At 38.4% G+C, this 9,608-nt stretch overlaps 1 long non-coding RNA gene across 1 annotated transcript; it reads left to right on the top strand.

Annotated features, from left to right (window-relative positions):
- Nucleotides 1-594: 594 nt before the first annotated feature.
- LOC119020282 lies at nucleotides 595-4,858 on the top strand. Its single transcript, XR_005075272.1, has 3 exons — nucleotides 595-720; nucleotides 4,321-4,434; nucleotides 4,565-4,858. It is a non-coding gene; the product is annotated as an uncharacterized LOC119020282 (long non-coding RNA).
- The last annotated feature ends 4,750 nt before the right edge of the window (nucleotides 4,859-9,608 follow it).

The raw sequence follows: 9,608 nt of genomic DNA, 5'->3' as shown, positions 1-9,608 counted from the left end.
AGGAAGTGAATGGAAGGGTCAACAAAACATTGGATAAAATCATTTCCCGTCACCACAATTCTCGAAATTTGACCAAGTCATTACCATGCCTAACCATAACTACCTTAACCCTGACTGTAGTGCCTTCAAATCATAACACAAATTAAATTTATAACAGGGAGTATTTTAAAAACCAAAGATGATAGTGAGGTCAGAAAACTGGCTATTAAAAAAATACGTTTTTGTTTGATTTGGATTGTTGTATGGAAATACTACTACTACTACTACTAATAATAATAATAATAATAATAATGATAATAATAATAATAATAATAATAATAATAATAATAATAATAAGCATTCCTACTGCAATATGTTATCTGCTGGATTAATATTGATGTGGGCTTTGGAGCTGCAGCATCAAATTCACATCAATCATGGCATCACACATTATATAGTATCAAATAATGTTGGAAAAGAAGACTGACGACAGTGGCACTTTGTCACAGATGTTTAGGGCCACATGTCACATTGACATGTACAAGACCCATGTAATTACCGAGAAAAAAAAAGTTTACTGATGAACTGATGGTTGCTGTGGTAATTGTATGCATGGCTAGATGTTTTCGTATTTGCAGCCGTAGCAACAGTCCATCCTGGTGGCAGGCAGCCAATTGGGCTCAGTCGGTGTGAACATTTGCATGACAGTGACTCCAATTGTGTGAGCTCCTCTAAATGAGGGTGAGTGGCTTGGAAGACACGCAAGCTGTTTTTTTTTTTTTGTCAAACTCACTGAGAGATAATGATCATTTCGTGTGGTACAGCATCTGTGATTTGACTAGTGACTGCTTGTCCTTTGTTTGCGGAGAGAAGAGGCTGACAGGTCTTTTTTGCTCTCAATTAAGATGGAGAGAGGCCCTTTCTTTTTCGTCTGTAAAAAACTCTCCATGCAAAGTTCGATGACTTCGATTTCTTTCAATTTTTCATATAAAAGACCTGCTTATGTCCATGGAAAGGAGGAGAAATCCTTTCTGCAAAAAAATAGCAATTTTACACCATTATGTGGGCATTTTGAACACTGGCAAACTTTCTAAAAATGAACAATCAACTCTTTTTCTTATAGCCAGTGGACAAGATTGCCTTTCTTAATGACAAGTCAGGGTTCATGTTCAAACTTACTTAATTAAGAGCACTAAAGCTAGCTTTGGCGTGTGCCATCTCGCTGCTTCGTCATTCGTCACTCTTAAGTATTGCACATGCGCGGTGCGGACCAGGAATCTTACATGACAATATGTAACCTCACCTCACTGTGCTCCAAAAAATCTTCTGTTACTGTTCGTCTTAATAAGTGGTCAGTCCACACACTGCAGAATGCATGTAAAATAATAAAAATAAATAAATAAATAAATAAATTTAAAAAAAAAAATATATATATATATATATATATATATATATATAGCTAGATAGATAGATAGATAGATAGATAGATAGATAGATAGATAGATAGATAGATAGATAGATAGATAGATAGATAGATATGCTTAAATGCACTTTTGAGTGGATTACAGCAGTAAAGCTCACATCCATCAACTCTGTTGCAACCCTTTTGCATTGTCTGATTTTCAGAAGTCACAGTGAGAAATCCGTCATGAAAGTATCAGTGTTCATTATCTACACACAGTGGCCTCAGTGGACCATAATGCAATACATAAGATGTGGCTGCAATCACAAATGCCCCAGTGCTCATTAACTATTCATGTCTTCTTGCATCAACATTTTATTGAAATGGACAGGTTTGTTTTCATACCCAGGGAGTTGTTAAATTTCATTCAGGGAGATCGATGTGGGAAATCAGTGACTGATGTAGTGGTCTATAAAAATAAACTACAGCTCATTACGAGCTACATCTTCAGTATGCTCCAGGATGACATCAAAGCACCTGGGTATGGATTTTAATTATCAAAAAGAAAGAAACAAGCTGCTTGACTGTAAAAAATTGCAATCAGTGGGGAATACTGTTCTCCTGTTGCCTCAGTGCACAGGAGACTCCCCCGCAGACTGGGAGGTCTGGCATTGACTCTCATGCTCATTGGCAGTAAACTGTGGTCCATTGTGGTTTTGTGGTGGGCACAGTGTGGTGTGTCTACTCAGCTGTGTTGTTCTTGGGCTGAAATTCACCAAAAATTCACCAGTGTCTCATTTCATTCTGTCCGTCTCAACTGAAGGATAAGCTCACAATTTTTCAAGTCTTACAACAATAGTTAGATGCCCTTATGAGCATTAGAACAGGTCTTGCTTGCATCCTTCTCTTCTATTTCTACTGCCCATTAAAATATCACTTCCTAATGGGATTTCAGTGGAATCTTCAACAAGAATCCATTAGTGTGTCGAGAATACTTGGCCATGCTCCTGGGTGAAGCAGACATGTTAATGTATATATAATGTATATATATATATATATATATATATATATATATATATATATATATATATATATATATATATATATATATATATATATATATATATATATATATATATATATATATAGGTTTAGCTCTGTTTTAAGTCCTGAAGTAAATAAATGGCTCTTTAGCCAACGTCCAAAAGCTACCTCTAACTCTCTCTGAGAGCAACTGACGCTGCTGAAAATGATGCTATGATAGCAGTGAGAGTAAGCAAAAACAGTAAAATTGGCGGCCGGAGAGTTAAACAATGAGCTAAACTCACTATAGTGCTCCATAGAGGTGAAGGGAGTTGACTTGAGCTGTAATTCTCTGTCGGCTCATGTGACGTCTTCATTAAAAATATTGATTACAGCTTCCTTAAGACATTTTTACGTCATTTGATCATTGTGAAACGTGGCTCATCAGAACTGAATAGCGACTGTGTGATTGTAGACTCCACTGGCTCCCAAATGACTCAGTCTACATGGGAGTATCAACTGGGTTGGGAATCCTGCTTGCATGGCTGCATTGACTTGACACCAATAGAGCTGGTGCTCATCCGCTCGGTTTATCAATTCAGCCTCACTGCACCGAGACCCCCACCCACCCCACTGCCCCCACCTCCCCTCGTCCCCTGCAGCATAAAGCCTCTCTTTAATCTGGGTTATTAGATGAACTGTAGTGAGCCATGCTACTATACTGTGTCTAAGTCTGTTATGAAGCTTCACTTGCATGAGAACAAGTTCAGTAGAATTACAGAAGCTCACCCTGCAATGCACTCCTGGTTTGAACTCCTCTTTAATAAAGCGTGTTTTAATTACATTCATTATATATTTACAAAGGTAATAAAAGGGATCAAAAGAAATGTTCGCAGTGTGACTGTGATTATGGCAAATTATACGCGCAAGTGATGAAACAAAATACATGCAACATTATACAATTGGCTTCAAAAATTAGTTTTAATTTGGTAACCATGAATCGGTTGGTTAGATCAGCTCAAGTGTAAGACATTTGTAATCATATTATTATATCAAATGGCATGAATGTAAATTTAAAAGATTGGGGCGTGTACTGAGAGAAGGATTAAGGTTGCATTTGTTATGCGCACCCGGGTGCTCAGTTTTGATGTGATTCAACCAAATCCTGATGGCTGTGGGTCGTGCACAAAGATCTGAGGCAATGCGGAAAATGGGATAATAATGATCACGCAACACTGCCACGATTTTTACAGAATGTAGCAAAACATACGGCTGTGCCAGAATCTTTACTTTATCTGGATGAAAGACGGTCTGGATTCAGAAGTTCATATCACCAGATCATAGATTATATCATAACGCAAAGATGATGATAATGATTACTGGACTTCGGATATGAGGAAGCAAGAATTAAGGCGGTCATAGTTTAGTGTCTTGTGGTCCTTGTGTTTTCTGTTTTCTGTTCCTGTGTTCCTGATCGCCTCGTTAGTGTGGCTGTGTATATGGTTTCTGTTCTCCCTCATGTCTTTGTCAGTTCGTTCGGCCACACTCCATGTTTCCCTGTGACGTCCCCATAATATCATACCAGTTTTTGCATCTTGTTGTTTCCATTGATTTTTGTACTGTGTTTAAGCTCTTTTGTTGATACTTTGTTTTTTTGTCTTTTGACTTGCTTTTGTTTGCTCAGATTCCTTGGGTATTAGTACATTCAGCTTTGCTAAATCAAAACCTGCCTCTTGTCCCCCCGCAATCCTTCCTCCTGTGTATGTCTGCATTTGGGTCCTCATCTTGTTCTCCCCATAAACGTAACAGAGGTGTTCCATGGGATTTTTCAATAACCATACATTATTGTTATTGTAATCTAAAACTGTAGAACAAGTAACAAAAAAGGGGTCTGGATTTACTATTTCCCATTACAGAGGCAAATTCTGTAGACCAACCTGAAGAAGAGTCTTGATAGGGAACCCAGTATTTCACCATTCAAGCAGGTGGTGTTAATTTTGTGCGCACCAAATGTGACAGCCATTGTGAAGGTGGGTATCAAGGATAGCAATGGATAATTTTCTTGTGTGTAGGAGTTCAGCAGTTGATGATGTTCAAATATTGACAATATACTCGCATGTTTATGAAGTGGTGACTCCGCCTGTCTGGCTGCTCTTTCAGCAGGTCTACGCTGGATGAAATGAGAAGTGCACAGATCCACAAAAACAGATGTGACCTGAGGATCATCTGCTGCGCATGCCAGAGCTCTAAACATCTGCACACCTGCCTGACATATTTTGTAGTATTCCCAAGTTTTATCATAAGAAATAATTTAATTTTTAATCTAAAGTGCATGCACATATAAACATGGCGGTCTTCTTACTGGGATACTTTGATAAGGCTAGCCTCATTTGTTGGCAAATTTAGTTGGTATAAATGGGCTAACGGACAATAAAGGTCACATATTATGAAAAACATGTTTTCTCTGGTCTCTTCACATATAAACTGGTCCTCTCTGAGCCTACAAACTCCCAGAATGAGGTAAGCAAACGAGTCCTGTGTGGTTTCTGCAGCCCACCCACAGGCTGTTCAGATTCAGCTCCTGTCGTTACGTAACGAAAGGAGAGATGTTCTTAGGCCAGTCCTCTCTCCACGATGACAGGAGATGATAGGGCGTTCATCCCCGAGGTGACGTTCGGTGTGTCCAGCAGTAAAATAGCAGTGTTTCACAGTGTCATCGCTCAGAGTTAGACATGCAAAATGGTTGGTTGCTAGCTGTATAAATCAACATAAGGGCCTATATTCTGTCCCAGCTACAGAACAACAGAAGAGACAGTGGTTGCATTTCATTTTTAACAACAACGTATCGGCTACACTTCCTGTTAGCTTGTATGTGTGTGCTAAACACTTCACGTCTTACTATTATATATATCAGCCTGGTTAATGGCAATTAGTTGAATATAGCAACTTCAATACAGAGGCAGACTATGAGTTAACTGTAAACCATCGGTTGTAATGCCCTTACATCCAAAAACATCTGTACAGTGATTTGAACACGATTTTTGATTTTGAACATGATTTTGAATTGCAGCATTTGTTTGAATGCATATTTCATACCTGCTGGAAACCTGACATTTCTTTTTGCAGAAATGCCTCAAGCTGCATGAAATGGATGGTCCTTTCAAAGATGTAGTATGAGTCCTCATATACATGACTTTATTTTGATCAGGTGACATGATCAATTGAAACATCAACATTCACTGCAACAGAGTTAGTTTGGATTAATGGCAGAGCCACTAATGTGGGAAAGGTGTTTAATTTGAACCAGGCAACAGTTTTTTTTTGATAACCTGCAAAAATCTTGGACATTTGTTATTTAGGGCTAGCTTGCTAATTGGAAACTTGTTTTTTTTTTCTTTTAAATTAGACATGGGTTGTTTTATCAGATGTATTGCTAATGATTGATAAATGCTTCTGAAGTTTGAGAGCCAGTGGTCTAAACAAAAGCCTTGTGTAATTTGTCGTTTGACATCATGCCTAAAGTCTGCTTTCCATCAAGGAAAAAAACACATATAAATGCATAAACATTACATAAACATAAATAAAACAACTTTTTTTTTTTCAGCTAAGTCAGTTGTTGGGGAAAAAAAACCCCTGAAAAACAACAACTCAATTGAAACATGTTGTACTGAAAAGCAAAGTAAACCTTTTGTAGATCTTATGAAGAGTCCATGTCCGCACTTTTTTCTTGCTGCTCTGTTGCAGCTCTGCTCAGGAATGAGGTCAAGACTAAATCATACAGGATCACATTATTTTATAGTATATAATTGGTAATGGCTTTTAAAAACCCTGCATACACGATTCAGACTCCCTCTGCAATTCACAGTGGTTCATTTAACTTTCATTAATCAGCTCTTCTTATAATAGGAATTTCATATTAGCTTACCAGTATTAAAGAATTCGATTCAGCACTTTTCTCTGAACTCCTACCCTTTCCCTCATCTGTCACTTAATTAATGATATACAATCAGAGCTGGGAAAGGATTTCTGTGAATGACTGAACTGTGAAGGAACACCGTGTCAAAGCAATCATAACCTTAAAAGATGCTGACTTATTTGAAATTATATTTCAGTTACTTATTTCATTTTTCATTTTTGTTATATTTGTTGGATTCCTCCGAGTGCCACTGTTGGTACGTGTGCCGCAGTTTGAGAACAGTGGAGCTCCAGCCAATCTGCCAAAAGAACTCAAAACTGCCCTTTGTGGTTTGTAAGACGTCTGTTGCGTATTTTCCCGATTAGTGGGTTTGGTTTGTGTTTGCTCTGTCTTCTGGGTTCAAAAAGGCACCAGCTCCAGCAGATCCCTTTGAATTATAAAACACGACAAAACGACTTTAATATTGCAGCCGTTTTATTGAATGAGGTCACGCGGTATCCCGAGGCATCACGCTGTCATCCATCGCTGTTTCGGGAACACAAGAAAAAGTTTCCATCCACTGATGGTCTATTAATGTTTTATCAGTCGGTGTAAAACGCAGCAGTACAGAGCTGTAAGTGGGTTCCTGAGTGGTTCAACACTCACACAAATGTGTTTTACTCCTCCTCCCAGGTCCGTTGCTAATTAGCTACAAATCAGTGCATTTCCATCCATATCTGTTAAGACAGCAGTCCATCCTTGTTGATGGTTAACAGGTCATTAAGGCCACAGTTAAAAATTGACTAAATCACACTCAGTGACTTGAGTGCATAAGGTGTGGAAAGAAAGGGACAGTTTCAGAGGAAAGGAGGGATAAATGGCCCGATGAGGATAAAAGGAATTAACGTTCCACGTTTTATAGATGAAAATATCTGAGCACATTCCAGTAAATCCCCCTGCTGTTCTTTGTAAGCTTATTTCATTTAATGGTTTGAGTGTTGATGAAATGTCTGAAGATACCGAATTAATGTGAACTTGTAGCTTGGATATTTTAGAAAAATTAAAATGTGTCTCATTTTATATGTACAGTTCACATGGCTTTATAAGTCATCTGTAATTTATTTATCAGATCTAAACTTAAGGACTCTCTCAGGCTGTGACGGTACACAGTTCTGCACATAATTTGAGTCTGATGCACTTTCACTCAGTCCTGGACACGTGCATGGAAACTCCCACTTGACATTTACATGTCTTTTTTCACTTGCAGGTCGGTTCAGAACAGGTCAATGTGGCCCTCAATGACAATCCTGGACCAATTTGTGAAAATTCATATCGCTTTTGTGCTTCATGCCGGACCAGTCAATGTGTAAGGAGCACAAATTTCAAAAGGAGCATTTTTGAAAGCCAGGTAGACGGCAGCAGAAGATTTTGTGCATTGGGGGAGCACATTCTGTTCTGTGAATACTGCAAATACACATTAAATCGATTAATTCCAAATTCTGCTGCGATGATTTTAATTTAGATGTTCCACAAAGCAGAACCACAAACTTTGTTGATGCCACATTCAGCAAGCCGTTGAAAGAGCCTCCAGCAGACCACCTTTATAAACAAGACATTTGTAAAACTCTTGACAGGACGCCTCCAACTGCAAACAGCATGAGTTCTTACTCTTATGAGTTACCACCTGTGAGCTGTAGAAATCTGACTTTTTGAAAGATGAAATCACAGTGATGGTAGAGCAGACTGAAGCCAAGCAATACTAACTATTCTGTTGAGAAATTCATTTTAAACACTTGAATACCTCACTTTGATACAATACCTTAAAAATGCCTAGGCTTTTTTTTAAATTGTTTTTTTTATATATATATAACCTCAACCAAAGAGGTGTCTGTTTGTTTGTTTGTTAGTTGTTGGTTTGTCATCTGAATTGATTTCCACTTGGATGGAAGATGTGCCTCGGCCCAGAATATAGACCCCATTAACTTTTACTGTGGCTTGTGGATCCTGGAGTGCTTTCTCACTCTCTAACAGAACCATATAAGGTGTTATCAATCAACACTTTAGTTCATTCTGCAGGGATTAATGCATGGATCTTTGTGAAAGAGTTACCATGTTTTGACATTTAGAGTGATACAGAGCTATTTAGTTTGATATTGGATTATAGGCTTGATTGGATTAAAGGGGGACTGTTGGGCAGTTTTCACTTTACATCATTCATCATATTACTTTGACCAATTTTATTTCCATTATATTGGAATTTTCATTTTTAACAATAATAACATAGGAGAATGTATGCAGTATGCCTGCTGGGAGAGTGAGCTCACCCCGGCTTGTAAATTAACTGTGACTTGATGTCTGCAGTGTATAATCCTGCAACCGAGTAATTTGTTGGCGCAGAATGATTGAAAATTAGCTGCTAATCTTCACTTAAATAAAATGTAGTCAGAGTTAATGGTTGAGGGACTTGTTGGAAGAGATAATCACAGTGCAGATGAAGCTAAATCTGTATTTGTATCCCCGAGCTGGTGGCACAGCATGTGATACGTAGCCTACTGTAGACAGGTTAACTCTCTTTATGATTATTCATTTATTTATACAAACACTGACAATTTGCTTATTTTACTTGATGGTTTGTTCTCCAATTAAAGTTTTACCAAAATGGAATGATGTCCTTATGAAAGACTTTGTTCCTCTGATGGGATGAAACTCATAACCCGCCCTCTTCAAATGGAATAAAATCTGTTCCAGATTGAGCCAGTTCATTTCTGGTGGAACTGCACATGCGCCTTTGTGTTCTAGTTGAGATCTCGTTTTTGGAGGTCACTCGCGCCCATTACTGCTTTGTCGATTGTATTTCTCAAAATGCATCAAATTGCTGAAATTGTGCAATTATTTGGGGACACACAGGGCAGGCAATTTCTTGTAAGCCTTTGTCAGAGCGTGTTGTGGTAGACATTATGTAAGTTAAGAGTTTTCCCGGCAGTGATAAAAATTCTACCTTTATTTATTTGCCCTGAAGCGAGCTGCTACTATGAACTTGGTTATACTGAAAATTCTGCTCATAAATGTTTCCAAAATGCTGATATGGTGTTAAACAATGATCACTGTGGTTCAGTGCTCTTCACAAGTCATGCGAGATAGTGTTTGTTGTGGCATCTTGGTGCAGCTTGGTCCAGCGCTCGTTTCCCCAGGATGCGGTTTGACTCGAGGCATCAGCTTTCCCTCCTCCTCAGCACTGTGGCTGGGATTGTGCAGTGGTGAGGAATGGATCACTCCTAATGTTTACATGGTGTATTTTAGACACAGTGG

The sequence above is a fragment of the Acanthopagrus latus genome, chromosome 5, assembly GCF_904848185.1.
Source record: "Acanthopagrus latus isolate v.2019 chromosome 5, fAcaLat1.1, whole genome shotgun sequence".
Lineage (NCBI taxonomy): Eukaryota > Metazoa > Chordata > Actinopteri > Spariformes > Sparidae > Acanthopagrus > Acanthopagrus latus.
The sequence above is the reverse complement of the archived record's forward strand: the minus strand, read 5'-3'. Positions and strand labels throughout refer to the sequence as shown.